A 26,440-nucleotide genomic window follows, 5' to 3' on the forward strand; every position below is an offset into this window, starting at 1 on the left:
TTTTTTATATCCTTGACCGCTTTTTTCGAAAGATCTACGTTAGAAGGGGCTGTTACAAAATTCTTTTGCCTCCTGTGTGGATCGAACTCACGACCTCTGGTTTACTGGACCAGCGCTCTGCCACTGAGCTAAGGAGGCGCCGCCTAGTTCACATTTCGGGTACTTCAATCTTATGGACCAGTCAATCGGAGCCCTTCAGCCGGAAACGCACCGCATTAGCGACCATTATTTGTATTTAGTTAGCACAGCTGCTGCTTTCCTACACATCTCACACGATATCGATGTACGCCTAAAATTCCAAAACAACACTTTTATTTCATTTCAGAGCTACTTTCAGCTTCAAAAACCATTCCTCTGATATTCATACGAAGCTAGGCATCGTCGTAACCCGTTACGTTCATTACGCAAGGCTCACGAGAGGGGCGCAGGTTGCATCCGCGTAGACACAAAATTTTGCGCCGCCCAGCGTGGGGCTCGAACCCACGACCCTGAGATTAAGAGTCTCATGCTCTACCGACTGAGCTAGCCGGGCTCCACACAACGTGTCACGTGCCATACAGTATTTATGCGACCTGCGACCATCTATGGAAGATCCTTTTGACTACAGCTTATTTCCTGCTGCCACAAATGAGCTACAATTCCTATTCAATGAAATAAATTTTCCGAAAGGCATCAAATCTACTTGAAATGATACGTGGCTATCAGCACCATTATTCAACACACATGCTCGACTGTGCGCAGACGCCTGTGGCGCAGCTCTTGGGTCCTGAGTCAGACGCAGTAGTTCCAAAAATCTCTCCTGATCGGCACTGTGCCGAAAATTTCGCTACACAACCCCTTTGTCTTGCTTGAGCTTCAGGTAGACGCCGGTTTGCAGCCAGGAAGCGGACAGCAGCAACTTTCAACTAGATTTGTAGTACTCAAACAACTCAGTAAAACAGCATGCATCTTTTGCAGAACTGGAAAAACTCGACCGTGACAGGATTCGAACCTGCAATCTTCGGATCCGAAGTCCGACGCCTTATCCATTAGGCCACACGGTCACTGGCGCAATATGCTTCCCCACACACACCTCATTGTCGCCATTTGTACGCTTGCCGGAATGAATTTCCCATCTTTGACGCAATTCTCCATCTCCAATTTCAGTACTAAAAAGGCGACGCTACTTCTTGCTGTGTCCCATCGCAAGTTACATTCAAGCCCTTGTGACGCTGATCAAACAAGAGGTTGCAAATCAGCTTCAATTGCTTACTGCCATCTCAGTCGCTTGCAGAAGGTGCCTCACCCTATGTCATACAATGGCGAGTTGCCTCTATTACCAAAGCGGCGGCGGCGCCGACGACGACGACGACAACCGCGAGGGTCTCTACCAGGGGTAGAAAATACATCACAAGAACTAAGTATTCCACGTCGGCATTCTCCGGAGACTGCCAAAAGCAGCAGTTTCTGGTGCCTACTTTAATAGCACCATTCGCACTATTCATTTGCGAGAGCATTTCTTAAATACCGAACCCATTCATAATTTTTTATATCCTTGACCGCTTTTTTCGAAAGATCTACGTTAGAAGGGGCTGTTACAAAATTCTTTTGCTTCCTGTGTGGATCGAACTCACGACCTCTGGTTTACTGGACCAGCGCTCTGCCACTGAGCTAAGGAGGCGCCGCCTAGTTCACATTTCGGGTACTTCAATCTTATGGACCAGTCAATCGGAGCCCTTCAGCCGGAAACGCACCGCATTAGCGACCATTATTTGTATTTAGTTAGCACAGCTGCTGCTTTCCTACACATCTCACACGATATCGATGTACGCCTAAAATTCCAAAACAACACTTTTATTTCATTTCAGAGCTACTTTCAGCTTCAAAAACCATTCCTCTGATATTCATACGAAGCTAGGCATCGTCGTAACCCGTTACGTTCATTACGCAAGGCTCACGAGAGGGGCGCAGGTTGCATCCGCGTAGACACAAAATTTTGCGCCGCCCAGCGTGGGGCTCGAACCCACGACCCTGAGATTAAGAGTCTCATGCTCTACCGACTGAGCTAGCCGGGCTCCACACAACGTGTCACGTGCCATACAGTATTTATGCGACCTGCGACCATCTATGGAAGATCCTTTTGACTACAGCTTATTTCCTGCTGCCACAAATGAGCTACAATTCCTATTCAATGAAATAAATTTTCCGAAAGGCATCAAATCTACTTGAAATGATACGTGGCTATCAGCACCATTATTCAACACACATGCTCGACTGTGCGCAGACGCCTGTGGCGCAGCTCTTGGGTCCTGAGTCAGACGCAGTAGTTCCAAAAATCTCTCCTGATCGGCACTGTGCCGAAAATTTCGCTACACAACCCCTTTGTCTTGCTTGAGCTTCAGGTAGACGCCGGTTTGCAGCCAGGAAGCGGACAGCAGCAACTTTCAACTAGATTTGTAGTACTCAAACAACTCAGTAAAACAGCATGCATCTTTTGCAGAACTGGAAAAACTCGACCGTGACAGGATTCGAACCTGCAATCTTCGGATCCGAAGTCCGACGCCTTATCCATTAGGCCACACGGTCACTGGCGCAATATGCTTCCCCACACACACCTCATTGTCGCCATTTGTACGCTTGCCGGAATGAATTTCCCATCTTTGACGCAATTCTCCATCTCCAATTTCAGTACTAAAAAGGCGACGCTACTTCTTGCTGTGTCCCATCGCAAGTTACATTCAAGCCCTTGTGACGCTGATCAAACAAGAGGTTGCAAATCAGCTTCAATTGCTTACTGCCATCTCAGTCGCTTGCAGAAGGTGCCTCACCCTATGTCATACAATGGCGAGTTGCCTCTATTACCAAAGCGGCGGCGGCGCCGACGACGACGACAACCGCGAGGGTCTCTACCAGGGGTAGAAAATACATCACAAGAACTAAGTATTCCACGTCGGCATTCTCCGGAGACTGCCAAAAGCAGCAGTTTCTGGTGCCTACTTTAATAGCACCATTCGCACTATTCATTTGCGAGAGCATTTCTTAAATACCGAACCCATTCATAATTTTTTATATCCTTGACCGCTTTTTTCGAAAGATCTACGTTAGAAGGGGCTGTTACAAAATTCTTTTGCCTCCTGTGTGGATCGAACTCACGACCTCTGGTTTACTGGACCAGCGCTCTGCCACTGAGCTAAGGGGGCGCCGCCTAGTTCACATTTCGGGTACTTCAATCTTATGGACCAGTCAATCGGAGCCCTTCAGCCGGAAACGCACCGCATTAGCGACCATTATTTGTATTTAGTTAGCACAGCTGCTGCTTTCCTACACATCTCACACGATATCGATGTACGCCTAAAATTCCAAAACAACACTTTTATTTCATTTCAGAGCTACTTTTAGCTTCAAAAACCATTCCTCTGATATTCATACGAAGCTAGGCATCGTCGTAACCCGTTACGTTCATTACGCAAGGCTCACGAGAGGGGCGCAGGTTGCATCCGCGTAGACACAAAATTTTGCGCCGCCCAGCGTGGGGCTCGAACCCACGACCCTGAGATTAAGAGTCTCATGCTCTACCGACTGAGCTAGCCGGGCTCCACACAACGTGTCACGTGCCATACAGTATTTATGCGACCTGCGACCATCTATGGAAGATCCTTTTGACTACAGCTTATTTCCTGCTGCCACAAATGAGCTACAATTCCTATTCAATGAAATAAATTTTCCGAAAGGCATCAAATCTACTTGAAATGATACGTGGCTATCAGCACCATTATTCAACACACATGCTCGACTGTGCGCAGACGCCTGTGGCGCAGCTCTTGGGTCCTGAGTCAGACGCAGTAGTTCCAAAAATCTCTCCTGATCGGCACTGTGCCGAAAATTTCGCTACACAACCCCTTTGTCTTGCTTGAGCTTCAGGTAGACGCCGGTTTGCAGCCAGGAAGCGGACAGCAGCAACTTTCAACTAGATTTGTAGTACTCAAACAACTCAGTAAAACAGCATGCATCTTTTGCAGAACTGGAAAAACTCGACCGTGACAGGATTCGAACCTGCAATCTTCGGATCCGAAGTCCGACGCCTTATCCATTAGGCCACACGGTCACTGGCGCAATATGCTTCCCCACACACACCTCATTGTCGCCATTTGTACGCTTGCCGGAATGAATTTCCCATCTTTGACGCAATTCTCCATCTCCAATTTCAGTACTAAAAAGGCGACGCTACTTCTTGCTGTGTCCCATCGCAAGTTACATTCAAGCCCTTGTGACGCTGATCAAACAAGAGGTTGCAAATCAGCTTCAATTGCTTACTGCCATCTCAGTCGCTTGCAGAAGGTGCCTCACCCTATGTCATACAATGGCGAGTTGCCTCTATTACCAAAGCGGCGGCGGCGCCGACGACGACGACAACCGCGAGGGTCTCTACCAGGGGTAGAAAATACATCACAAGAACTAAGTATTCCACGTCGGCATTCTCCGGAGACTGCCAAAAGCAGCAGTTTCTGGTGCCTACTTTAATAGCACCATTCGCACTATTCATTTGCGAGAGCATTTCTTAAATACCGAACCCATTCATAATTTTTTATATCCTTGACCGCTTTTTTCGAAAGATCTACGTTAGAAGGGGCTGTTACAAAATTCTTTTGCCTCCTGTGTGGATCGAACTCACGACCTCTGGTTTACTGGACCAGCGCTCTGCCACTGAGCTAAGGAGGCGCCGCCTAGTTCACATTTCGGGTACTTCAATCTTATGGACCAGTCAATCGGAGCCCTTCAGCCGGAAACGCACCGCATTAGCGACCATTATTTGTATTTAGTTAGCACAGCTGCTGCTTTCCTACACATCTCACACGATATCGATGTACGCCTAAAATTCCAAAACAACACTTTTATTTCATTTCAGAGCTACTTTCAGCTTCAAAAACCATTCCTCTGATATTCATACGAAGCTAGGCATCGTCGTAACCCGTTACGTTCATTACGCAAGGCTCACGAGAGGGGCGCAGGTTGCATCCGCGTAGACACAAAATTTTGCGCCGCCCAGCGTGGGGCTCGAACCCACGACTCTGAGATTAAGAGTCTCATGCTCTACCGACTGAGCTAGCCGGGCTCCACACAACGTGTCACGTGCCATACAGTATTTATGCGACCTGCGACCATCTATGGAAGATCCTTTTGACTACAGCTTATTTCCTGCTGCCACAAATGAGCTACAATTCCTATTCAATGAAATAAATTTTCCGAAAGGCATCAAATCTACTTGAAATGATACGTGGCTATCAGCACCATTATTCAACACACATGCTCGACTGTGCGCAGACGCCTGTGGCGCAGCTCTTGGGTCCTGAGTCAGACGCAGTAGTTCCAAAAATCTCTCCTGATCGGCACTGTGCCGAAAATTTCGCTACACAACCCCTTTGTCTTGCTTGAGCTTCAGGTAGACGCCGGTTTGCAGCCAGGAAGCGGACAGCAGCAACTTTCAACTAGATTTGTAGTACTCAAACAACTCAGTAAAACAGCATGCATCTTTTGCAGAACTGGAAAAACTCGACCGTGACAGGATTCGAACCTGCAATCTTCGGATCCGAAGTCCGACGCCTTATCCATTAGGCCACACGGTCACTGGCGCAATATGCTTCCCCACACACACCTCATTGTCGCCATTTGTACGCTTGCCGGAATGAATTTCCCATCTTTGACGCAATTCTCCATCTCCAATTTCAGTACTAAAAAGGCGACGCTACTTCTTGCTGTGTCCCATCGCAAGTTACATTCAAGCCCTTGTGACGCTGATCAAACAAGAGGTTGCAAATCAGCTTCAATTGCTTACTGCCATCTCAGTCGCTTGCAGAAGGTGCCTCACCCTATGTCATACAATGGCGAGTTGCCTCTATTACCAAAGCGGCGGCGGCGCCGACGACGACGACAACCGCGAGGGTCTCTACCAGGGGTAGAAAATACATCACAAGAACTAAGTATTCCACGTCGGCATTCTCCGGAGACTGCCAAAAGCAGCAGTTTCTGGTGCCTACTTTAATAGCACCATTCGCACTATTCATTTGCGAGAGCATTTCTTAAATACCGAACCCATTCATAATTTTTTATATCCTTGACCGCTTTTTTCGAAAGATCTACGTTAGAAGGGGCTGTTACAAAATTCTTTTGCCTCCTGTGTGGATCGAACTCAAGACCTCTGGTTTACTGGACCAGCGCTCTGCCACTGAGCTAAGGAGGCGCCGCCTAGTTCACATTTCGGGTACTTCAATCTTATGGACCAGTCAATCGGAGCCCTTCAGCCGGAAACGCACCGCATTAGCGACCATTATTTGTATTTAGTTAGCACAGCTGCTGCTTTCCTACACATCTCACACGATATCGATGTACGCCTAAAATTCCAAAACAACACTTTTATTTCATTTCAGAGCTACTTTCAGCTTCAAAAACCATTCCTCTGATATTCATACGAAGCTAGGCATCGTCGTAACCCGTTACGTTCATTACGCAAGGCTCACGAGAGGGGCGCAGGTTGCATCCGCGTAGACACAAAATTTTGCGCCGCCCAGCGTGGGGCTCGAACCCACGACTCTGAGATTAAGAGTCTCATGCTCTACCGACTGAGCTAGCCGGGCTCCACACAACGTGTCACGTGCCATACAGTATTTATGCGACCTGCGACCATCTATGGAAGATCCTTTTGACTACAGCTTATTTCCTGCTGCCACAAATGAGCTACAATTCCTATTCAATGAAATAAATTTTCCGAAAGGCATCAAATCTACTTGAAATGATACGTGGCTATCAGCACCATTATTCAACACACATGCTCGACTGTGCGCAGACGCCTGTGGCGCAGCTCTTGGGTCCTGAGTCAGACGCAGTAGTTCCAAAAATCTCTCCTGATCGGCACTGTGCCGAAAATTTCGCTACACAACCCCTTTGTCTTGCTTGAGCTTCAGGTAGACGCCGGTTTGCAGCCAGGAAGCGGACAGCAGCAACTTTCAACTAGATTTGTAGTACTCAAACAACTCAGTAAAACAGCATGCATCTTTTGCAGAACTGGAAAAACTCGACCGTGACAGGATTCGAACCTGCAATCTTCGGATCCGAAGTCCGACGCCTTATCCATTAGGCCACACGGTCACTGGCGCAATATCCTTCCCCACACACACCTCATTGTCGCCATTTGTACGCTTGCCGGAATGAATTTCCCATCTTTGACGCAATTCTCCATCTCCAATTTCAGTACTAAAAAGGCGACGCTACTTCTTGCTGTGTCCCATCGCAAGTTACATTCAAGCCCTTGTGACGCTGATCAAACAAGAGGTTGCAAATCAGCTTCAATTGCTTACTGCCATCTCAGTCGCTTGCAGAAGGTGCCTCACCCTATGTCATACAATGGCGAGTTGCCTCTATTACCAAAGCGGCGGCGGCGCCGACGACGACGACAACCGCGAGGGTCTCTACCAGGGGTAGAAAATACATCACAAGAACTAAGTATTCCACGTCGGCATTCTCCGGAGACTGCCAAAAGCAGCAGTTTCTGGTGCCTACTTTAATAGCACCATTCGCACTATTCATTTGCGAGAGCATTTCTTAAATACCGAACCCATTCATAATTTTTTATATCCTTGACCGCTTTTTTCGAAAGATCTACGTTAGAAGGGGCTGTTACAAAATTCTTTTGCCTCCTGTGTGGATCGAACTCACGACCTCTGGTTTACTGGACCAGCGCTCTGCCACTGAGCTAAGGAGGCGCCGCCTAGTTCACATTTCGGGTACTTCAATCTTATGGACCAGTCAATCGGAGCCCTTCAGCCGGAAACGCACCGCATTAGCGACCATTATTTGTATTTAGTTAGCACAGCTGCTGCTTTCCTACACATCTCACACGATATCGATGTACGCCTAAAATTCCAAAACAACACTTTTATTTCATTTCAGAGCTACTTTCAGCTTCAAAAACCATTCCTCTGATATTCATACGAAGCTAGGCATCGTCGTAACCCGTTACGTTCATTACGCAAGGCTCACGAGAGGGGCGCAGGTTGCATCCGCGTAGACACAAAATTTTGCGCCGCCCAGCGTGGGGCTCGAACCCACGACCCTGAGATTAAGAGTCTCATGCTCTACCGACTGAGCTAGCCGGGCTCCACACAACGTGTCACGTGCCATACAGTATTTATGCGACCTGCGACCATCTATGGAAGATCCTTTTGACTACAGCTTATTTCCTGCTGCCACAAATGAGCTACAATTCCTATTCAATGAAATAAATTTTCCGAAAGGCATCAAATCTACTTGAAATGATACGTGGCTATCAGCACCATTATTCAACACACATGCTCGACTGTGCGCAGACGCCTGTGGCGCAGCTCTTGGGTCCTGAGTCAGACGCAGTAGTTCCAAAAATCTCTCCTGATCGGCACTGTGCCGAAAATTTCGCTACACAACCCCTTTGTCTTGCTTGAGCTTCAGGTAGACGCCGGTTTGCAGCCAGGAAGCGGACAGCAGCAACTTTCAACTAGATTTGTAGTACTCAAACAACTCAGTAAAACAGCATGCATCTTTTGCAGAACTGGAAAAACTCGACCGTGACAGGATTCGAACCTGCAATCTTCGGATCCGAAGTCCGACGCCTTATCCATTAGGCCACACGGTCACTGGCGCAATATGCTTCCCCACACACACCTCATTGTCGCCATTTGTACGCTTGCCGGAATGAATTTCCCATCTTTGACGCAATTCTCCATCTCCAATTTCAGTACTAAAAAGGCGACGCTACTTCTTGCTGTGTCCCATCGCAAGTTACATTCAAGCCCTTGTGACGCTGATCAAACAAGAGGTTGCAAATCAGCTTCAATTGCTTACTGCCATCTCAGTCGCTTGCAGAAGGTGCCTCACCCTATGTCATACAATGGCGAGTTGCCTCTATTACCAAAGCGGCGGCGGCGCCGACGACGACGACAACCGCGAGGGTCTCTACCAGGGGTAGAAAATACATCACAAGAACTAAGTATTCCACGTCGGCATTCTCCGGAGACTGCCAAAAGCAGCAGTTTCTGGTGCCTACTTTAATAGCACCATTCGCACTATTCATTTGCGAGAGCATTTCTTAAATACCGAACCCATTCATAATTTTTTATATCCTTGACCGCTTTTTTCGAAAGATCTACGTTAGAAGGGGCTGTTACAAAATTCTTTTGCCTCCTGTGTGGATCGAACTCACGACCTCTGGTTTACTGGACCAGCGCTCTGCCACTGAGCTAAGGAGGCGCCGCCTAGTTCACATTTCGGGTACTTCAATCTTATGGACCAGTCAATCGGAGCCCTTCAGCCGGAAACGCACCGCATTAGCGACCATTATTTGTATTTAGTTAGCACAGCTGCTGCTTTCCTACACATCTCACACGATATCGATGTACGCCTAAAATTCCAAAACAACACTTTTATTTCATTTCAGAGCTACTTTCAGCTTCAAAAACCATTCCTCTGATATTCATACGAAGCTAGGCATCGTCGTAACCCGTTACGTTCATTACGCAAGGCTCACGAGAGGGGCGCAGGTTGCATCCGCGTAGACACAAAATTTTGCGCCGCCCAGCGTGGGGCTCGAACCCACGACCCTGAGATTAAGAGTCTCATGCTCTACCGACTGAGCTAGCCGGGCTCCACACAACGTGTCACGTGCCATACAGTATTTATGCGACCTGCGACCATCTATGGAAGATCCTTTTGACTACAGCTTATTTCCTGCTGCCACAAATGAGCTACAATTCCTATTCAATGAAATAAATTTTCCGAAAGGCATCAAATCTACTTGAAATGATACGTGGCTATCAGCACCATTATTCAACACACATGCTCGACTGTGCGCAGACGCCTGTGGCGCAGCTCTTGGGTCCTGAGTCAGACGCAGTAGTTCCAAAAATCTCTCCTGATCGGCACTGTGCCGAAAATTTCGCTACACAACCCCTTTGTCTTGCTTGAGCTTCAGGTAGACGCCGGTTTGCAGCCAGGAAGCGGACAGCAGCAACTTTCAACTAGATTTGTAGTACTCAAACAACTCAGTAAAACAGCATGCATCTTTTGCAGAACTGGAAAAACTCGACCGTGACAGGATTCGAACCTGCAATCTTCGGATCCGAAGTCCGACGCCTTATCCATTAGGCCACACGGTCACTGGCGCAATATGCTTCCCCACACACACCTCATTGTCGCCATTTGTACGCTTGCCGGAATGAATTTCCCATCTTTGACGCAATTCTCCATCTCCAATTTCAGTACTAAAAAGGCGACGCTACTTCTTGCTGTGTCCCATCGCAAGTTACATTCAAGCCCTTGTGACGCTGATCAAACAAGAGGTTGCAAATCAGCTTCAATTGCTTACTGCCATCTCAGTCGCTTGCAGAAGGTGCCTCACCCTATGTCATACAATGGCGAGTTGCCTCTATTACCAAAGCGGCGGCGGCGCCGACGACGACGACAACCGCGAGGGTCTCTACCAGGGGTAGAAAATACATCACAAGAACTAAGTATTCCACGTCGGCATTCTCCGGAGACTGCCAAAAGCAGCAGTTTCTGGTGCCTACTTTAATAGCACCATTCGCACTATTCATTTGCGAGAGCATTTCTTAAATACCGAACCCATTCATAATTTTTTATATCCTTGACCGCTTTTTTCGAAAGATCTACGTTAGAAGGGGCTGTTACAAAATTCTTTTGCCTCCTGTGTGGATCGAACTCACGACCTCTGGTTTACTGGACCAGCGCTCTGCCACTGAGCTAAGGAGGCGCCGCCTAGTTCACATTTCGGGTACTTCAATCTTATGGACCAGTCAATCGGAGCCCTTCAGCCGGAAACGCACCGCATTAGCGACCATTATTTGTATTTAGTTAGCACAGCTGCTGCTTTCCTACACATCTCACACGATATCGATGTACGCCTAAAATTCCAAAACAACACTTTTATTTCATTTCAGAGCTACTTTCAGCTTCAAAAACCATTCCTCTGATATTCATACGAAGCTAGGCATCGTCGTAACCCGTTACGTTCATTACGCAAGGCTCACGAGAGGGGCGCAGGTTGCATCCGCGTAGACACAAAATTTTGCGCCGCCCAGCGTGGGGCTCGAACCCACGACCCTGAGATTAAGAGTCTCATGCTCTACCGACTGAGCTAGCCGGGCTCCACACAACGTGTCACGTGCCATACAGTATTTATGCGACCTGCGACCATCTATGGAAGATCCTTTTGACTACAGCTTATTTCCTGCTGCCACAAATGAGCTACAATTCCTATTCAATGAAATAAATTTTCCGAAAGGCATCAAATCTACTTGAAATGATACGTGGCTATCAGCACCATTATTCAACACACATGCTCGACTGTGCGCAGACGCCTGTGGCGCAGCTCTTGGGTCCTGAGTCAGACGCAGTAGTTCCAAAAATCTCTCCTGATCGGCACTGTGCCGAAAATTTCGCTACACAACCCCTTTGTCTTGCTTGAGCTTCAGGTAGACGCCGGTTTGCAGCCAGGAAGCGGACAGCAGCAACTTTCAACTAGATTTGTAGTACTCAAACAACTCAGTAAAACAGCATGCATCTTTTGCAGAACTGGAAAAACTCGACCGTGACAGGATTCGAACCTGCAATCTTCGGATCCGAAGTCCGACGCCTTATCCATTAGGCCACACGGTCACTGGCGCAATATGCTTCCCCACACACACCTCATTGTCGCCATTTGTACGCTTGCCGGAATGAATTTCCCATCTTTGACGCAATTCTCCATCTCCAATTTCAGTACTAAAAAGGCGACGCTACTTCTTGCTGTGTCCCATCGCAAGTTACATTCAAGCCCTTGTGACGCTGATCAAACAAGAGGTTGCAAATCAGCTTCAATTGCTTACTGCCATCTCAGTCGCTTGCAGAAGGTGCCTCACCCTATGTCATACAATGGCGAGTTGCCTCTATTACCAAAGCGGCGGCGGCGCCGACGACGACGACAACCGCGAGGGTCTCTACCAGGGGTAGAAAATACATCACAAGAACTAAGTATTCCACGTCGGCATTCTCCGGAGACTGCCAAAAGCAGCAGTTTCTGGTGCCTACTTTAATAGCACCATTCGCACTATTCATTTGCGAGAGCATTTCTTAAATACCGAACCCATTCATAATTTTTTATATCCTTGACCGCTTTTTTCGAAAGATCTACGTTAGAAGGGGCTGTTACAAAATTCTTTTGCCTCCTGTGTGGATCGAACTCAAGACCTCTGGTTTACTGGACCAGCGCTCTGCCACTGAGCTAAGGAGGCGCCGCCTAGTTCACATTTCGGGTACTTCAATCTTATGGACCAGTCAATCGGAGCCCTTCAGCCGGAAACGCACCGCATTAGCGACCATTATTTGTATTTAGTTAGCACAGCTGCTGCTTTCCTACACATCTCACACGATATCGATGTACGCCTAAAATTCCAAAACAACACTTTTATTTCATTTCAGAGCTACTTTCAGCTTCAAAAACCATTCCTCTGATATTCATACGAAGCTAGGCATCGTCGTAACCCGTTACGTTCATTACGCAAGGCTCACGAGAGGGGCGCAGGTTGCATCCGCGTAGACACAAAATTTTGCGCCGCCCAGCGTGGGGCTCGAACCCACGACTCTGAGATTAAGAGTCTCATGCTCTACCGACTGAGCTAGCCGGGCTCCACACAACGTGTCACGTGCCATACAGTATTTATGCGACCTGCGACCATCTATGGAAGATCCTTTTGACTACAGCTTATTTCCTGCTGCCACAAATGAGCTACAATTCCTATTCAATGAAATAAATTTTCCGAAAGGCATCAAATCTACTTGAAATGATACGTGGCTATCAGCACCATTATTCAACACACATGCTCGACTGTGCGCAGACGCCTGTGGCGCAGCTCTTGGGTCCTGAGTCAGACGCAGTAGTTCCAAAAATCTCTCCTGATCGGCACTGTGCCGAAAATTTCGCTACACAACCCCTTTGTCTTGCTTGAGCTTCAGGTAGACGCCGGTTTGCAGCCAGGAAGCGGACAGCAGCAACTTTCAACTAGATTTGTAGTACTCAAACAACTCAGTAAAACAGCATGCATCTTTTGCAGAACTGGAAAAACTCGACCGTGACAGGATTCGAACCTGCAATCTTCGGATCCGAAGTCCGACGCCTTATCCATTAGGCCACACGGTCACTGGCGCAATATGCTTCCCCACACACACCTCATTGTCGCCATTTGTACGCTTGCCGGAATGAATTTCCCATCTTTGACGCAATTCTCCATCTCCAATTTCAGTACTAAAAAGGCGACGCTACTTCTTGCTGTGTCCCATCGCAAGTTACATTCAAGCCCTTGTGACGCTGATCAAACAAGAGGTTGCAAATCAGCTTCAATTGCTTACTGCCATCTCAGTCGCTTGCAGAAGGTGCCTCACCCTATGTCATACAATGGCGAGTTGCCTCTATTACCAAAGCGGCGGCGGCGCCGACGACGACGACAACCGCGAGGGTCTCTACCAGGGGTAGAAAATACATCACAAGAACTAAGTATTCCACGTCGGCATTCTCCGGAGACTGCCAAAAGCAGCAGTTTCTGGTGCCTACTTTAATAGCACCATTCGCACTATTCATTTGCGAGAGCATTTCTTAAATACCGAACCCATTCATAATTTTTTATATCCTTGACCGCTTTTTTCGAAAGATCTACGTTAGAAGGGGCTGTTACAAAATTCTTTTGCCTCCTGTGTGGATCGAACTCACGACCTCTGGTTTACTGGACCAGCGCTCTGCCACTGAGCTAAGGAGGCGCCGCCTAGTTCACATTTCGGGTACTTCAATCTTATGGACCAGTCAATCGGAGCCCTTCAGCCGGAAACGCACCGCATTAGCGACCATTATTTGTATTTAGTTAGCACAGCTGCTGCTTTCCTACACATCTCACACGATATCGATGTACGCCTAAAATTCCAAAACAACACTTTTATTTCATTTCAGAGCTACTTTCAGCTTCAAAAACCATTCCTCTGATATTCATACGAAGCTAGGCATCGTCGTAACCCGTTACGTTCATTACGCAAGGCTCACGAGAGGGGCGCAGGTTGCATCCGCGTAGACACAAAATTTTGCGCCGCCCAGCGTGGGGCTCGAACCCACGACCCTGAGATTAAGAGTCTCATGCTCTACCGACTGAGCTAGCCGGGCTCCACACAACGTGTCACGTGCCATACAGTATTTATGCGACCTGCGACCATCTATGGAAGATCCTTTTGACTACAGCTTATTTCCTGCTGCCACAAATGAGCTACAATTCCTATTCAATGAAATAAATTTTCCGAAAGGCATCAAATCTACTTGAAATGATACGTGGCTATCAGCACCATTATTCAACACACATGCTCGACTGTGCGCAGACGCCTGTGGCGCAGCTCTTGGGTCCTGAGTCAGACGCAGTAGTTCCAAAAATCTCTCCTGATCGGCACTGTGCCGAAAATTTCGCTACACAACCCCTTTGTCTTGCTTGAGCTTCAGGTAGACGCCGGTTTGCAGCCAGGAAGCGGACAGCAGCAACTTTCAACTAGATTTGTAGTACTCAAACAACTCAGTAAAACAGCATGCATCTTTTGCAGAACTGGAAAAACTCGACCGTGACAGGATTCGAACCTGCAATCTTCGGATCCGAAGTCCGACGCCTTATCCATTAGGCCACACGGTCACTGGCGCAATATGCTTCCCCACACACACCTCATTGTCGCCATTTGTACGCTTGCCGGAATGAATTTCCCATCTTTGACGCAATTCTCCATCTCCAATTTCAGTACTAAAAAATCGACGCTACTTCTTGCTGTGTCCCATCGCAAGTTACATTCAAGCCCTTGTGACGCTGATCAAACAAGAGGTTGCAAATCAGCTTCAATTGCTTACTGCCATCTCAGTCGCTTGCAGAAGGTGCCTCACCCTATGTCATACAATGGCGAGTTGCCTCTATTACCAAAGCGGCGGCGGCGCCGACGACGACGACAACCGCGAGGGTCTCTACCAGGGGTAGAAAATACATCACAAGAACTAAGTATTCCACGTCGGCATTCTCCGGAGACTGCCAAAAGCAGCAGTTTCTGGTGCCTACTTTAATAGCACCATTCGCACTATTCATTTGCGAGAGCATTTCTTAAATACCGAACCCATTCACAATTTTTTATATCCTTGACCGCTTTTTTCGAAAGATCTACGTTAGAAGGGGCTGTTACAAAATTCTTTTGCCTCCTGTGTGGATCGAACTCACGACCTCTGGTTTACTGGACCAGCGCTCTGCCACTGAGCTAAGGGGGCGCCGCCTAGTTCACATTTCGGGTACTTCAATCTTATGGACCAGTCAATCGGAGCCCTTCAGCCGGAAACGCACCGCATTAGCGACCATTATTTGTATTTAGTTAGCACAGCTGCTGCTTTCCTACACATCTCACACGATATCGATGTACGCCTAAAATTCCAAAACAACACTTTTATTTCATTTCAGAGCTACTTTTAGCTTCAAAAACCATTCCTCTGATATTCATACGAAGCTAGGCATCGTCGTAACCCGTTACGTTCATTACGCAAGGCTCACGAGAGGGGCGCAGGTTGCATCCGCGTAGACACAAAATTTTGCGCCGCCCAGCGTGGGGCTCGAACCCACGACCCTGAGATTAAGAGTCTCATGCTCTACCGACTGAGCTAGCCGGGCTCCACACAACGTGTCACGTGCCATACAGTATTTATGCGACCTGCGACCATCTATGAAAGATCCTTTTGACTACAGCTTATTTCCTGCTGCCACAAATGAGCTACAATTCCTATTCAATGAAATAAATTTTCCGAAAGGCATCAAATCTACTTGAAATGATACGTGGCTATCAGCACCATTATTCAACACACATGCTCGACTGTGCGCAGACGCCTGTGGCACAGCTCTTGGGTCCTGAGTCAGACGCAGTAGTTCCAAAAATCTCTCCTGATCGGCACTGTGCCGAAAATTTCGCTACACAACCCCTTTGTCTTGCTTGAGCTTCAGGTAGACGCCGGTTTGCAGCCAGGAAGCGGACAGCAGCAACTTTCAACTAGATTTGTAGTACTCAAACAACTCAGTAAAACAGCATGCATCTTTTGCAGAACTGGAAAAACTCGACCGTGACAGGATTCGAACCTGCAATCTTCGGATCCGAAGTCCGACGCCTTATCCATTAGGCCACACGGTCACTGGCGCAATATGCTTCCCCACACACACCTCATTGTCGCCATTTGTACGCTTGCCGGAATGAATTTCCCATCTTTGACGCAATTCTCCATCTCCAATTTCAGTACTAAAAAGGCGACGCTACTTCTTGCTGTGTCCCATCGCAAGTTACATTCAAGCCCTTGTGACGCTGATCAAACAAGAGGTTGCAAATCAGCTTCAATTGCTTACTGCCATCTCAGTCGCTTGCAGAAGGTGCCTCACCCTATGTCATACAATGGCGAGTTGCCTCTATTACCAAAGCGGCGGCAGCGCCGACGACGACGACAACCGCGAGGGTCTCTACCAGGGGTAGAAAATACATCACAAGAACTAAGTATTCCACGTCGGCATTCTCCGGAGACTGCCAAAAGCAGCAGTTTCTGGTGCCTACTTTAATAGCACCATTCGCACTATTCATTTGCGAGAGCATTTCTTAAATACCGAACCCATTCATAATTTTTTATATCCTTGACCGCTTTTTTCGAAAGATCTACGTTAGAAGGGGCTGTTACAAAATTCTTTTGCCTCCTGTGAGGATCGAACTCACGACCTCTGGTTTACTAGACCAGCGCTCTGCCACTGAGTTCACATTTCGGGTACTTCAATCTTATGGACCAGTCAATCGGAGCCCTTCAGCTGGAAACGCACCGCATTAGCGACCATTATTTGTATTTAGTTAGCACAGCTGCTGCTTTCCTACACATCTCACACGATATCGATGTACGCCTAAAATTCGAAAACAACACTTTTATTTCATTTCAGAGCTACTTTCAGCTTCAAAAACCATTCCTCTGATATTCATACGAAGCTAGGCATCGTCGTAACCCGTTACGTTCATTACGCAAGGCTCACGAGAGGGGCGCAGGTTGCATCCGCGTAGACACAAAATTTTGCGCCGCCCAGCGTGGGGCTCGAACCCACGACCCTGAGATTAAGAGTCTCATGCTCTACCGAATGAGCTAGCCGGGCTCCACACAACGTGTCACGAGCCATACAGTATTTATGCGACCTGCGACCATCTATGGAAGATCCTTTTGACTACAGCTTATTTCCTGCTTCCACAAATGAGCTACAATTCCTATTCAATGAAATAAATTTTCCGAAAGGCATCAAATCTACATGAAATGATACGTGGCTATCAGCACCATTATTCAACACACATGCTCGACTGTGCGCAGACGCCTGTGGCGCAGCTCTTGGGTCCTGAGTCAGACGCAGTAGTTCCAAAAATCTCTCCTGATCGGCACTGTGCCGAAAATTTCGCTACACAACCCCTTTGTCTTGCTTGAGCTTCAGGTAGACGCCGGTTTGCAGCCAGGAAGCGGACAGCAGCAACTTTCAACTAGATTTGTAGTACTCAAACAACTCAGTAAAACAGCATGCATCTTTTGCAGAACTGGAAAAACTCGACCGTGACAGGATTCGAACCTGCAATCTTCGGATCCGAAGTCCGACGCCTTATCCATTAGGCCACACGGTCACTGGCGCAATATGCTTCCCCACACACACCTCATTGTCGCCATTTGTACGCTTGCCGGAATGAATTTCCCATCTTTGACGCAATTCTCCATCTCCAATTTCAGTACTAAAAAGGCGACGCTACTTCTTGCTGTGTCCCATCGCAAGTTACATTCAAGCCCTTGTGACGCTGATCAAACAATAGGTTGCAAATCAGCTTCAATTGCTTACTGCCATCTCAGTCGCTTGCAGAAGGTGCCTCACCCTATGTCATACAATGGCGAGTTGCCTCTATTACCAAAGCGGCGGCGGCGCCGACGACGACGACAACCGCGAGGGTCTCTACCAGGGGTAGAAAATACATCACAAGAACTAAGTATTCCACGTCGGCATTCTCCGGAGACTGCCAAAAGCAGCAGTTTCTGGTGCCTACTTTAATAGCACCATTCGCACTATTCATTTGCGAGAGCATTTCTTAAATACCGAACCCATTCATAATTTTTTATATCCTTGACCGCTTTTTTCGAAAGATCTACGTTAGAAGGGGCTGTTACAAAATTCTTTTGCCTCCTGTGAGGATCGAACTCACGACCTCTGGTTTACTAGACCAACGCTCTGCCACTGAGCTAAGGAGGCGCCGCCTAGTGCACATTTCGGGTACTTCAATCTTATGGACCAGTCAATCGGAGCCCTTCAGCTGGAAACGCACCGCATTAGCGACCATTATTTGTATTTAGTTAGCACAGCTGCTGCTTTCCTACACATCTCACACGATATCGATGTACGCCTAAAATTCCAAAACAACACTTTTATTTCATTTCAGAGCTACTTTCAGCTTCAAAAACCATTCCTCTGAAATTCATACGAAGCTAGGCATCGTCGTAACCCGTTACGTTCATTACGCAAGGCTCACGAGAGGGGCGCAGGTTGCATCCGCGTAGACACAAAATTTTGCGCCGCCCAGCGTGGGGCTCGAACCCACGACCCTGAGATTAAGAGTCTCATGCTCTACCGACTGAGCTAGCCGGGCTCCACACAACGCGTCACGAGCCATACAGTATTTATGCGACCTGCGACCATCTATGGAAGATCCTTTTGACTACAGCTTATTTCCTGCTGCCACAAATGAGCTACAATTCCTATTCAATGAAATAAATTTTCCGAAAGGCATCAAATCTACTTGAAATGATACGTGGCTATCAGCACCATTAATCAACACACATGCTCGACTGTGCGCAGACGCCTGTGGCGCAGCTCTTGGGTCCTGAGTCAGACGCAGTAGTTCCAAAAATCTCTCCTGATCGGCACTGTGCCGAAAATTTCGCTACACAACCCCTTTGTCTTGCTTGAGCTTCAGGTAGACGCCGGTTTGCAGCCAGGAAGCGGACAGCAGCAACTTTCAACTAGATTTGTAGTACTCAAACAACTCAGTAAAACAGCATGCATCTTTTGCAGAACTGGAAAAACTCGACCGTGACAGGATTCGAACCTGCAATCTTCGGATCCGAAGTCCGACGCCTTATCCATTAGGCCACACGGTCACTGGCGCAATATGCTTCCCCACACACACCTCATTGTCGCCATTTGTACGCTTGCCGGAATGAATTTCCCATCTTTGACGCAATTCTCCATCTCCAATTTCAGTACTAAAAAGGCGACGCTACTTCTTGCTGTGTCCCATCGCAAGTTACATTCAAGCCCTTGTGACGCTGATCAAACAAGAGGTTGCAAATCAGCTTCAATTGCTTACTGCCATCTCAGTCGCTTGCAGAAGGTGCCTCACCCTATGTCATACAATGGCGAGTTGCCTCTATTACCAAAGCGGCGGCGGCGCCGACGACGACGACAACCGCGAGGGTCTCTACCAGGGGTAGAAAATACATCACAAGAACTAAGTATTCCACGTCGGCATTCTCCGGAGACTGCCAAAAGCAGCAGTTTCTGGTGCCTACTTTAATAGCACCATTCGCACTATTCATTTGCGAGAGCATTTCTTAAATACCGAACCCATTCATAATTTTTTATATCCTTGACCGCTTTTTTCGAAAGATATACGTTAGAAGGGGCTGTTACAAAATTCTTTTGCCTCCTGTGAGGATCTAACTCACGACCTCTGGTTTACTAGACCAGCGCTCTGCCACTGAGCTAAGGAGGCGCCGCCTAGTTCACATTTCGGGTACTTCAATCTTATGGACCAGTCAATCGGAGCCCTTCAGCTGGAAACGCACCGCATTAGCGACCATTATTTGTATTTAGTTAGCACAGCTGCTGCTTTCCTACACATCTCACACGATATCGATGTACGCCTAAAATTCCAAAACAACACTTTTATTTCATTTCAGAGCTACTTTCAGCTTCAAAAACCATTCCTCTGAAATTCATACGAAGCTAGGCATCGTCGTAACCCGTTACGTTCATTACGCAAGGCTCACGAGAGGGGCGCAGGTTGCATCCGCGTAGACACAAAATTTTGCGCCGCCCAGCGTGGGGCTCGAACCCACGACCCTGAAATTAAGAGTCTCATGCTCTACCGACTGAGCTAGCCGGGCTCCACACAACGCGTCACGAGCCATACAGTATTTATGCGACCTGCGACCATCTATGGAAGATCCTTTTGACTACAGCTTATTTCCTGCTGCCACAAATGAGCTACAATTCCTATTCAATGAAATAAATTTTCCGAAAGGCATCAAATCTACTTGAAATGATACGTGGCTATCAGCACCATTAATCAACACACATGCTCGACTGTGCGCAGACGCCTGTGGCGCAGCTCTTGGGTCCTGAGTCAGACGCAGTAGTTCCAAAAATCTCTCCTGATCGGCACTGTGCCGAAAATTTCGCTACACAACCCCTTTGTCTTGCTTGAGCTTCAGGTAGACGCCGGTTTGCAGCCAGGAAGCGGACAGCAGCAACTTTCAACTAGATTTGTAGTACTCAAACAACTCAGTAAAACAGCATGCATCTTTTGCAGAACTGGAAAAACTCGACCGTGATTGGATTCGAACCTGCAATCTTCGGATCCGAAGTCCGACGCCTTATCCATTAGGCCACACGGTCACTGGCGCAATATGCTTCCCCACACACACCTCATTGTCGCCATTTGTACGCTTGCCGGAATGAATTTCCCATCTTTGACGCAATTCTCCATCTCCAATTTCAGTACTAAAAAGGCGACGCTACTTCTTGCTGTGTCCCATCGCAAGTTACATTCAAGCCCTTGTGACGCTGATCAAACAAGAGGTTGCAAATCAGCTTCAATTGCTTACTGCCATCTCAGTCGCTTGCAGAAGGTGCCTCACCCTATGTCATACAATGGCGAGTTGCCTCTATTACCAAAGCGGCGGCGGCGCCGACGACGACGACGACAACCGCGAGGGTCTCTACCAGGGGTAGAAAATACATCACAAGAACTAAGTATTCCACGTCGGCATTCTCCGGAGACTGCCAAAAGCAGCAGTTTCTGGTGCCTACTTTAATAGCACCATTCGCACTATTCATTTGCGAGAGCATTTCTTAAATACCGAACCCATTCATAATTTTTTATATCCTTGACCGCTTTTTTCGAAAGATATACGTTAGAAGGGGCTGTTACAAAATTCTTTTGCCTCCTGTGAGGATCTAACTCACGACCTCTGGTTTACTAGACCAGCGCTCTGCCACTGAGCTAAGGAGGCGCCGCCTAGTTCACATTTCGGGTACTTCAATCTTATGGACCAGTCAATCGGAGCCCTTCAGCTGGAAACGCACCGCATTAGCGACCATTATTTGTATTTAGTTAGCACAGCTGCTGCTTTCCTACACATCTCACACGATATCGATGTACGCCTAAAATTCCAAAACAACACTTTTATTTCATTTCAGAGCTACTTTCAGCTTCAAAAACCATTCCTCTGAAATTCATACGAAGCTAGGCATCGTCGTAACCCGTTACGTTCATTACGCAAGGCTCACGAGAGGGGCGCAGGTTGCATCCGCGTAGACACAAAATTTTGCGCCGCCCAGCGTGGGGCTCGAACCCACGACCCTGAGATTAAGAGTCTCATGCTCTACCGACTGAGCGAGCCGGGCTCCACACAACGCGTCACGAGCCATACAGTATTTATGCGACCTGCGACCATCTATGGAAGATCCTTTTGACTACAGCTTATTTCCTGCTGCCACAAATGAGCTACAATTCCTATTCAATGAAATAAATTTTCCGAAAGGCATCAAATCTACTTGAAATGATACGTGGCTATCAGCACCATTAATCAACACACATGCTCGACTGTGCGCAGACGCCTGTGGCGCAGCTCTTGGGTCCTGAGTCAGACGCAGTAGTTCCAAAAATCTCTCCTGATCGGCACTGTGCCGAAAATTTCGCTACACAACCCCTTTGTCTTGCTTGAGCTTCAGGTAGACGCCGGTTTGCAGCCAGGAAGCGGACAGCAGCAACTTTCAACTAGATTTGTAGTACTCAAACAACTCAGTAAAACAGCATGCATCTTTTGCAGAACTGGAAAAACTCGACCGTGACAGGATTCGAACCTGCAATCTTCGGATCCGAAGTCCGACGCCTTATCCATTAGGCCACACGGTCACTGGCGCAATATGCTTCCCCACACACACCTCATTGTCGCCATTTGTACGCTTGCCGGAATGAATTTCCCATCTTTGACGCAATTCTCCATCTCCAATTTCAGTACTAAAAAGGCGACGCTACTTCTTGCTGTGTCCCATCGCAAGTTACATTCAAGCCCTTGTGACGCTGATCAAACAAGAGGTTGCAAATCAGCTTCAATTGCTTACTGCCATCTCAGTCGCTTGCAGAAGGTGCCTCACCCTATGTCATACAATGGCGAGTTGCCTCTATTACCAAAGCGGCGGCGGCGCCGACGACGACGACAACCGCGAGGGTCTCTACCAGGGGTAGAAAATACATCACAAGAACTAAGTATTCCACGTCGGCATTCTCCGGAGACTGCCAAAAGCAGCAGTTTCTGGTGCCTACTTTAATAGCACCATTCGCACTATTCATTTGCGAGAGCATTTCTTAAATACCGAACCCATTCATAATTTTTTATATCCTTGACCGCTTTTTTCGAAAGATATACGTTAGAAGGGGCTGTTACAAAATTCTTTTGCCTCCTGTGAGGATCTAACTCACGACCTCTGGTTTACTAGACCAGCGCTCTGCCACTGAGCTAAGGAGGCGCCGCCTAGTTCACATTTCGGGTACTTCAATCTTATGGACCAGTCAATCGGAGCCCTTCAGCTGGAAACGCACCGCATTAGCGACCATTATTTGTATTTAGTTAGCACAGCTGCTGCTTTCCTACACATCTCACACGATATCGATGTACGCCTAAAATTCCAAAACAACACTTTTATTTCATTTCAGAGCTACTTTCAGCTTCAAAAACCATTCCTCTGAAATTCATACGAAGCTAGGCATCGTCGTAACCCGTTACGTTCATTACGCAAGGCTCACGAGAGGGGCGCAGGTTGCATCCGCGTAGACACAAAATTTTGCGCCGCCCAGCGTGGGGCTCGAACCCACGACCCTGAGATTAAGAGTCTCATGCTCTACCGACTGAGCGAGCCGGGCTCCACACAACGCGTCACGAGCCATACAGTATTTATGCGACCTGCGACCATCTATGGAAGATCCTTTTGACTACAGCTTATTTCCTGCTGCCACAAATGAGCTACAATTCCTATTCAATGAAATAAATTTTCCGAAAGGCATCAAATCTACTTGAAATGATACGTGGCTATCAGCACCATTAATCAACACACATGCTCGACTGTGCGCAGACGCCTGTGGCGCAGCTCTTGGGTCCTGAGTCAGACGCAGTAGTTCCAAAAATCTCTCCTGATCGGCACTGTGCCGAAAATTTCGCTACACAACCCCTTTGTCTTGCTTGAGCTTCAGGTAGACGCCGGTTTGCAGCCAGGAAGCGGACAGCAGCAACTTTCAACTAGATTTGTAGTACTCAAACAACTCAGTAAAACAGCATGCATCTTTTGCAGAACTGGAAAAACTCGACCGTGATTGGATTCGAACCTGCAATCTTCGGATCCGAAGTCCGACGCCTTATCCATTAGGCCACACGGTCACTGGCGCAATATGCTTCCCCACACACACCTCATTGTCGCCATTTGTACGCTTGCCGGAATGAATTTCCCATCTTTGACGCAATTCTCCATCTCCAATTTCAGTACTAAAAAGGCGACGCTACTTCTTGCTGTGTCCCATCGCAAGTTACATTCAAGCCCTTGTGACGCTGATCAAACAAGAGGTTGCAAATCAGCTTCAATTGCTTACTGCCATCTCAGTCGCTTGCAGAAGGTGCCTCACCCTATGTCATACAATGGCGAGTTGCCTCTATTACCAAAGCGGCGGCGGCGCCGACGACGACGACGACAACCGCGAGGGTCTCTACCAGGGGTAGAAAATACATCACAAGAACTAAGTATTCCACGTCGGCATTCTCCGGAGACTGCCAAAAGCAGCAGTTTCTGGTGCCTACTTTAATAGCACCATTCGCACTATTCATTTGCGAGAGCATTTCTTAAATACCGAACCCATTCATAATTTTTTATATCCTTGACCGCTTTTTTCGAAAGATATACGTTAGAAGGGGCTGTTACAAAATTCTTTTGCCTCCTGTGAGGATCTAACTCACGACCTCTGGTTTACTAGACCAGCGCTCTGCCACTGAGCTAAGGAGGCGCCGCCTAGTTCACATTTCGGGTACTTCAATCTTATGGACCAGTCAATCGGAGCCCTTCAGCTGGAAACGCACCGCATTAGCGACCATTATTTGTATTTAGTTAGCACAGCTGCTGCTTTCCTACACATCTCACACGATATCGATGTACGCCTAAAATTCCAAAACAACACTTTTATTTCATTTCAGAGCTACTTTCAGCTTCAAAAACCATTCCTCTGAAATTCATACGAAGCTAGGCATCGTCGTAACCCGTTACGTTCATTACGCAAGGCTCACGAGAGGGGCGCAGGTTGCATCCGCGTAGACACAAAATTTTGCGCCGCCCAGCGTGGGGCTCGAACCCACGACCCTGAGATTAAGAGTCTCATGCTCTACCGACTGAGCGAGCCGGGCTCCACACAACGCGTCACGAGCCATACAGTATTTATGCGACCTGCGACCATCTATGGAAGATCCTTTTGACTACAGCTTATTTCCTGCTGCCACAAATGAGCTACAATTCCTATTCAATGAAATAAATTTTCCGAAAGGCATCAAATCTACTTGAAATGATACGTGGCTATCAGCACCATTAATCAACACACATGCTCGACTGTGCGCAGACGCCTGTGGCGCAGCTCTTGGGTCCTGAGTCAGACGCAGTAGTTCCAAAAATCTCTCCTGATCGGCACTGTGCCGAAAATTTCGCTACACAACCCCTTTGTCTTGCTTGAGCTTCAGGTAGACGCCGGTTTGCAGCCAGGAAGCGGACAGCAGCAACTTTCAACTAGATTTGTAGTACTCAAACAACTCAGTAAAACAGCATGCATCTTTTGCAGAACTGGAAAAACTCGACCGTGATTGGATTCGAACCTGCAATCTTCGGATCCGAAGTCCGACGCCTTATCCATTAGGCCACACGGTCACTGGCGCAATATGCTTCCCCACACACACCTCATTGTCGCCATTTGTACGCTTGCCGGAATGAATTTCCCATCTTTGACGCAATTCTCCATCTCCAATTTCAGTACTAAAAAGGCGACGCTACTTCTTGCTGTGTCCCATCGCAAGTTACATTCAAGCCCTTGTGACGCTGATCAAACAAGAGGTTGCAAATCAGCTTCAATTGCTTACTGCCATCTCAGTCGCTTGCAGAAGGTGCCTCACCCTATGTCATACAATGGCGAGTTGCCTCTATTACCAAAGCGGCGGCGGCGCCGACGACGACGACAACCGCGAGGGTCTCTACCAGGGGTAGAAAATACATCACAAGAACTAAGTATTCCACGTCGGCATTCTCCGGAGACTGCCAAAAGCAGCAGTTTCTGGTGCCTACTTTAATAGCACCATTCGCACTATTCATTTGCGAGAGCATTTCTTAAATACCGAACCCATTCATAATTTTTTATATCCTTGACCGCTTTTTTCGAAAGATATACGTTAGAAGGGGCTGTTACAAAATTCTTTTGCCTCCTGTGAGGATCTAACTCACGACCTCTGGTTTACTAGACCAGCGCTCTGCCACTGAGCTAAGGAGGCGCCGCCTAGTTCACATTTCGGGTACTTCAATCTTATGGACCAGTCAATCGGAGCCCTTCAGCTGGAAACGCACCGCATTAGCGACCATTATTTGTATTTAGTTAGCACAGCTGCTGCTTTCCTACACATCTCACACGATATCGATGTACGCCTAAAATTCCAAAACAACACTTTTATTTCATTTCAGAGCTACTTTCAGCTTCAAAAACCATTCCTCTGAAATTCATACGAAGCTAGGCATCGTCGTAACCCGTTACGTTCATTACGCAAGGCTCACGAGAGGGGCGCAGGTTGCATCCGCGTAGACACAAAATTTTGCGCCGCCCAGCGTGGGGCTCGAACCCACGACCCTGAGATTAAGAGTCTCATGCTCTACCGACTGAGCTAGCCGGGCTCCACACAACGCGTCACGAGCCATACAGTATTTATGCGACCTGCGACCATCTATGGAAGATCCTTTTGACTACAGCTTATTTCCTGCTGCCACAA

The 26,440-nt window shown here is 47.7% G+C and overlaps 52 non-coding genes across 52 annotated transcripts; all 52 read right to left on the minus strand.

The window, feature by feature from the left end:
• Positions 1-66: 66 nt before the first annotated feature.
• On the minus strand, positions 67-138 carry Trnat-agu. Its single transcript has one exon. It is a non-coding gene; the product is annotated as a tRNA-Thr (tRNA).
• A 321-nt stretch (positions 139-459) lies between these two features.
• Trnak-cuu lies at positions 460-532 on the minus strand. The gene has a single exon. It is a non-coding gene; the product is annotated as a tRNA-Lys (tRNA).
• A 438-nt stretch (positions 533-970) lies between these two features.
• Positions 971-1,043, minus strand: Trnar-ucg. Its single transcript has one exon. It is a non-coding gene; the product is annotated as a tRNA-Arg (tRNA).
• A 545-nt stretch (positions 1,044-1,588) lies between these two features.
• Trnat-agu lies at positions 1,589-1,660 on the minus strand. Its single transcript has one exon. It is a non-coding gene; the product is annotated as a tRNA-Thr (tRNA).
• A 321-nt stretch (positions 1,661-1,981) lies between these two features.
• On the minus strand, positions 1,982-2,054 carry Trnak-cuu. The gene has a single exon. It is a non-coding gene; the product is annotated as a tRNA-Lys (tRNA).
• Positions 2,055-2,492: 438 nt separating this feature from the next.
• On the minus strand, positions 2,493-2,565 carry Trnar-ucg. Its single transcript has one exon. It is a non-coding gene; the product is annotated as a tRNA-Arg (tRNA).
• A 542-nt stretch (positions 2,566-3,107) lies between these two features.
• Positions 3,108-3,179, minus strand: Trnat-agu. The gene has a single exon. It is a non-coding gene; the product is annotated as a tRNA-Thr (tRNA).
• A 321-nt stretch (positions 3,180-3,500) lies between these two features.
• Trnak-cuu lies at positions 3,501-3,573 on the minus strand. The gene has a single exon. It is a non-coding gene; the product is annotated as a tRNA-Lys (tRNA).
• A 438-nt stretch (positions 3,574-4,011) lies between these two features.
• On the minus strand, positions 4,012-4,084 carry Trnar-ucg. The gene has a single exon. It is a non-coding gene; the product is annotated as a tRNA-Arg (tRNA).
• A 542-nt stretch (positions 4,085-4,626) lies between these two features.
• On the minus strand, positions 4,627-4,698 carry Trnat-agu. Its single transcript has one exon. It is a non-coding gene; the product is annotated as a tRNA-Thr (tRNA).
• A 321-nt stretch (positions 4,699-5,019) lies between these two features.
• On the minus strand, positions 5,020-5,092 carry Trnak-cuu. The gene has a single exon. It is a non-coding gene; the product is annotated as a tRNA-Lys (tRNA).
• A 438-nt stretch (positions 5,093-5,530) lies between these two features.
• Trnar-ucg lies at positions 5,531-5,603 on the minus strand. The gene has a single exon. It is a non-coding gene; the product is annotated as a tRNA-Arg (tRNA).
• Positions 5,604-6,145: 542 nt separating this feature from the next.
• Trnat-agu lies at positions 6,146-6,217 on the minus strand. The gene has a single exon. It is a non-coding gene; the product is annotated as a tRNA-Thr (tRNA).
• Positions 6,218-6,538: 321 nt separating this feature from the next.
• Trnak-cuu lies at positions 6,539-6,611 on the minus strand. Its single transcript has one exon. It is a non-coding gene; the product is annotated as a tRNA-Lys (tRNA).
• Positions 6,612-7,049: 438 nt separating this feature from the next.
• Positions 7,050-7,122, minus strand: Trnar-ucg. The gene has a single exon. It is a non-coding gene; the product is annotated as a tRNA-Arg (tRNA).
• Positions 7,123-7,664: 542 nt separating this feature from the next.
• Positions 7,665-7,736, minus strand: Trnat-agu. Its single transcript has one exon. It is a non-coding gene; the product is annotated as a tRNA-Thr (tRNA).
• Positions 7,737-8,057: 321 nt separating this feature from the next.
• Positions 8,058-8,130, minus strand: Trnak-cuu. The gene has a single exon. It is a non-coding gene; the product is annotated as a tRNA-Lys (tRNA).
• A 438-nt stretch (positions 8,131-8,568) lies between these two features.
• On the minus strand, positions 8,569-8,641 carry Trnar-ucg. Its single transcript has one exon. It is a non-coding gene; the product is annotated as a tRNA-Arg (tRNA).
• A 542-nt stretch (positions 8,642-9,183) lies between these two features.
• Trnat-agu lies at positions 9,184-9,255 on the minus strand. The gene has a single exon. It is a non-coding gene; the product is annotated as a tRNA-Thr (tRNA).
• A 321-nt stretch (positions 9,256-9,576) lies between these two features.
• Positions 9,577-9,649, minus strand: Trnak-cuu. The gene has a single exon. It is a non-coding gene; the product is annotated as a tRNA-Lys (tRNA).
• A 438-nt stretch (positions 9,650-10,087) lies between these two features.
• Positions 10,088-10,160, minus strand: Trnar-ucg. The gene has a single exon. It is a non-coding gene; the product is annotated as a tRNA-Arg (tRNA).
• Positions 10,161-10,702: 542 nt separating this feature from the next.
• Trnat-agu lies at positions 10,703-10,774 on the minus strand. Its single transcript has one exon. It is a non-coding gene; the product is annotated as a tRNA-Thr (tRNA).
• Positions 10,775-11,095: 321 nt separating this feature from the next.
• On the minus strand, positions 11,096-11,168 carry Trnak-cuu. The gene has a single exon. It is a non-coding gene; the product is annotated as a tRNA-Lys (tRNA).
• Positions 11,169-11,606: 438 nt separating this feature from the next.
• On the minus strand, positions 11,607-11,679 carry Trnar-ucg. The gene has a single exon. It is a non-coding gene; the product is annotated as a tRNA-Arg (tRNA).
• A 542-nt stretch (positions 11,680-12,221) lies between these two features.
• Trnat-agu lies at positions 12,222-12,293 on the minus strand. Its single transcript has one exon. It is a non-coding gene; the product is annotated as a tRNA-Thr (tRNA).
• Positions 12,294-12,614: 321 nt separating this feature from the next.
• Trnak-cuu lies at positions 12,615-12,687 on the minus strand. Its single transcript has one exon. It is a non-coding gene; the product is annotated as a tRNA-Lys (tRNA).
• Positions 12,688-13,125: 438 nt separating this feature from the next.
• Trnar-ucg lies at positions 13,126-13,198 on the minus strand. Its single transcript has one exon. It is a non-coding gene; the product is annotated as a tRNA-Arg (tRNA).
• A 542-nt stretch (positions 13,199-13,740) lies between these two features.
• On the minus strand, positions 13,741-13,812 carry Trnat-agu. The gene has a single exon. It is a non-coding gene; the product is annotated as a tRNA-Thr (tRNA).
• Positions 13,813-14,133: 321 nt separating this feature from the next.
• On the minus strand, positions 14,134-14,206 carry Trnak-cuu. The gene has a single exon. It is a non-coding gene; the product is annotated as a tRNA-Lys (tRNA).
• A 438-nt stretch (positions 14,207-14,644) lies between these two features.
• Positions 14,645-14,717, minus strand: Trnar-ucg. Its single transcript has one exon. It is a non-coding gene; the product is annotated as a tRNA-Arg (tRNA).
• Positions 14,718-15,259: 542 nt separating this feature from the next.
• On the minus strand, positions 15,260-15,331 carry Trnat-agu. The gene has a single exon. It is a non-coding gene; the product is annotated as a tRNA-Thr (tRNA).
• A 321-nt stretch (positions 15,332-15,652) lies between these two features.
• On the minus strand, positions 15,653-15,725 carry Trnak-cuu. Its single transcript has one exon. It is a non-coding gene; the product is annotated as a tRNA-Lys (tRNA).
• A 438-nt stretch (positions 15,726-16,163) lies between these two features.
• On the minus strand, positions 16,164-16,236 carry Trnar-ucg. Its single transcript has one exon. It is a non-coding gene; the product is annotated as a tRNA-Arg (tRNA).
• A 916-nt stretch (positions 16,237-17,152) lies between these two features.
• Positions 17,153-17,225, minus strand: Trnak-cuu. The gene has a single exon. It is a non-coding gene; the product is annotated as a tRNA-Lys (tRNA).
• A 438-nt stretch (positions 17,226-17,663) lies between these two features.
• Positions 17,664-17,736, minus strand: Trnar-ucg. Its single transcript has one exon. It is a non-coding gene; the product is annotated as a tRNA-Arg (tRNA).
• Positions 17,737-18,278: 542 nt separating this feature from the next.
• On the minus strand, positions 18,279-18,350 carry Trnat-agu. Its single transcript has one exon. It is a non-coding gene; the product is annotated as a tRNA-Thr (tRNA).
• Positions 18,351-18,671: 321 nt separating this feature from the next.
• Trnak-cuu lies at positions 18,672-18,744 on the minus strand. The gene has a single exon. It is a non-coding gene; the product is annotated as a tRNA-Lys (tRNA).
• Positions 18,745-19,182: 438 nt separating this feature from the next.
• Positions 19,183-19,255, minus strand: Trnar-ucg. Its single transcript has one exon. It is a non-coding gene; the product is annotated as a tRNA-Arg (tRNA).
• Positions 19,256-19,797: 542 nt separating this feature from the next.
• On the minus strand, positions 19,798-19,869 carry Trnat-agu. Its single transcript has one exon. It is a non-coding gene; the product is annotated as a tRNA-Thr (tRNA).
• Positions 19,870-20,190: 321 nt separating this feature from the next.
• Positions 20,191-20,263, minus strand: Trnak-cuu. The gene has a single exon. It is a non-coding gene; the product is annotated as a tRNA-Lys (tRNA).
• A 438-nt stretch (positions 20,264-20,701) lies between these two features.
• Trnar-ucg lies at positions 20,702-20,774 on the minus strand. The gene has a single exon. It is a non-coding gene; the product is annotated as a tRNA-Arg (tRNA).
• A 545-nt stretch (positions 20,775-21,319) lies between these two features.
• Trnat-agu lies at positions 21,320-21,391 on the minus strand. The gene has a single exon. It is a non-coding gene; the product is annotated as a tRNA-Thr (tRNA).
• A 321-nt stretch (positions 21,392-21,712) lies between these two features.
• Trnak-cuu lies at positions 21,713-21,785 on the minus strand. Its single transcript has one exon. It is a non-coding gene; the product is annotated as a tRNA-Lys (tRNA).
• Positions 21,786-22,223: 438 nt separating this feature from the next.
• Trnar-ucg lies at positions 22,224-22,296 on the minus strand. Its single transcript has one exon. It is a non-coding gene; the product is annotated as a tRNA-Arg (tRNA).
• Positions 22,297-22,838: 542 nt separating this feature from the next.
• Trnat-agu lies at positions 22,839-22,910 on the minus strand. Its single transcript has one exon. It is a non-coding gene; the product is annotated as a tRNA-Thr (tRNA).
• A 321-nt stretch (positions 22,911-23,231) lies between these two features.
• On the minus strand, positions 23,232-23,304 carry Trnak-cuu. Its single transcript has one exon. It is a non-coding gene; the product is annotated as a tRNA-Lys (tRNA).
• A 438-nt stretch (positions 23,305-23,742) lies between these two features.
• Trnar-ucg lies at positions 23,743-23,815 on the minus strand. Its single transcript has one exon. It is a non-coding gene; the product is annotated as a tRNA-Arg (tRNA).
• Positions 23,816-24,360: 545 nt separating this feature from the next.
• Trnat-agu lies at positions 24,361-24,432 on the minus strand. Its single transcript has one exon. It is a non-coding gene; the product is annotated as a tRNA-Thr (tRNA).
• Positions 24,433-24,753: 321 nt separating this feature from the next.
• Positions 24,754-24,826, minus strand: Trnak-cuu. The gene has a single exon. It is a non-coding gene; the product is annotated as a tRNA-Lys (tRNA).
• Positions 24,827-25,264: 438 nt separating this feature from the next.
• On the minus strand, positions 25,265-25,337 carry Trnar-ucg. The gene has a single exon. It is a non-coding gene; the product is annotated as a tRNA-Arg (tRNA).
• A 542-nt stretch (positions 25,338-25,879) lies between these two features.
• On the minus strand, positions 25,880-25,951 carry Trnat-agu. Its single transcript has one exon. It is a non-coding gene; the product is annotated as a tRNA-Thr (tRNA).
• A 321-nt stretch (positions 25,952-26,272) lies between these two features.
• Trnak-cuu lies at positions 26,273-26,345 on the minus strand. The gene has a single exon. It is a non-coding gene; the product is annotated as a tRNA-Lys (tRNA).
• Positions 26,346-26,440: the final 95 nt, after the last annotated feature.

This window comes from Schistocerca piceifrons, unplaced genomic scaffold (genome assembly GCF_021461385.2).
Source record: "Schistocerca piceifrons isolate TAMUIC-IGC-003096 unplaced genomic scaffold, iqSchPice1.1 HiC_scaffold_1771, whole genome shotgun sequence".
NCBI classification, from domain to species: domain Eukaryota; kingdom Metazoa; phylum Arthropoda; class Insecta; order Orthoptera; family Acrididae; genus Schistocerca; species Schistocerca piceifrons.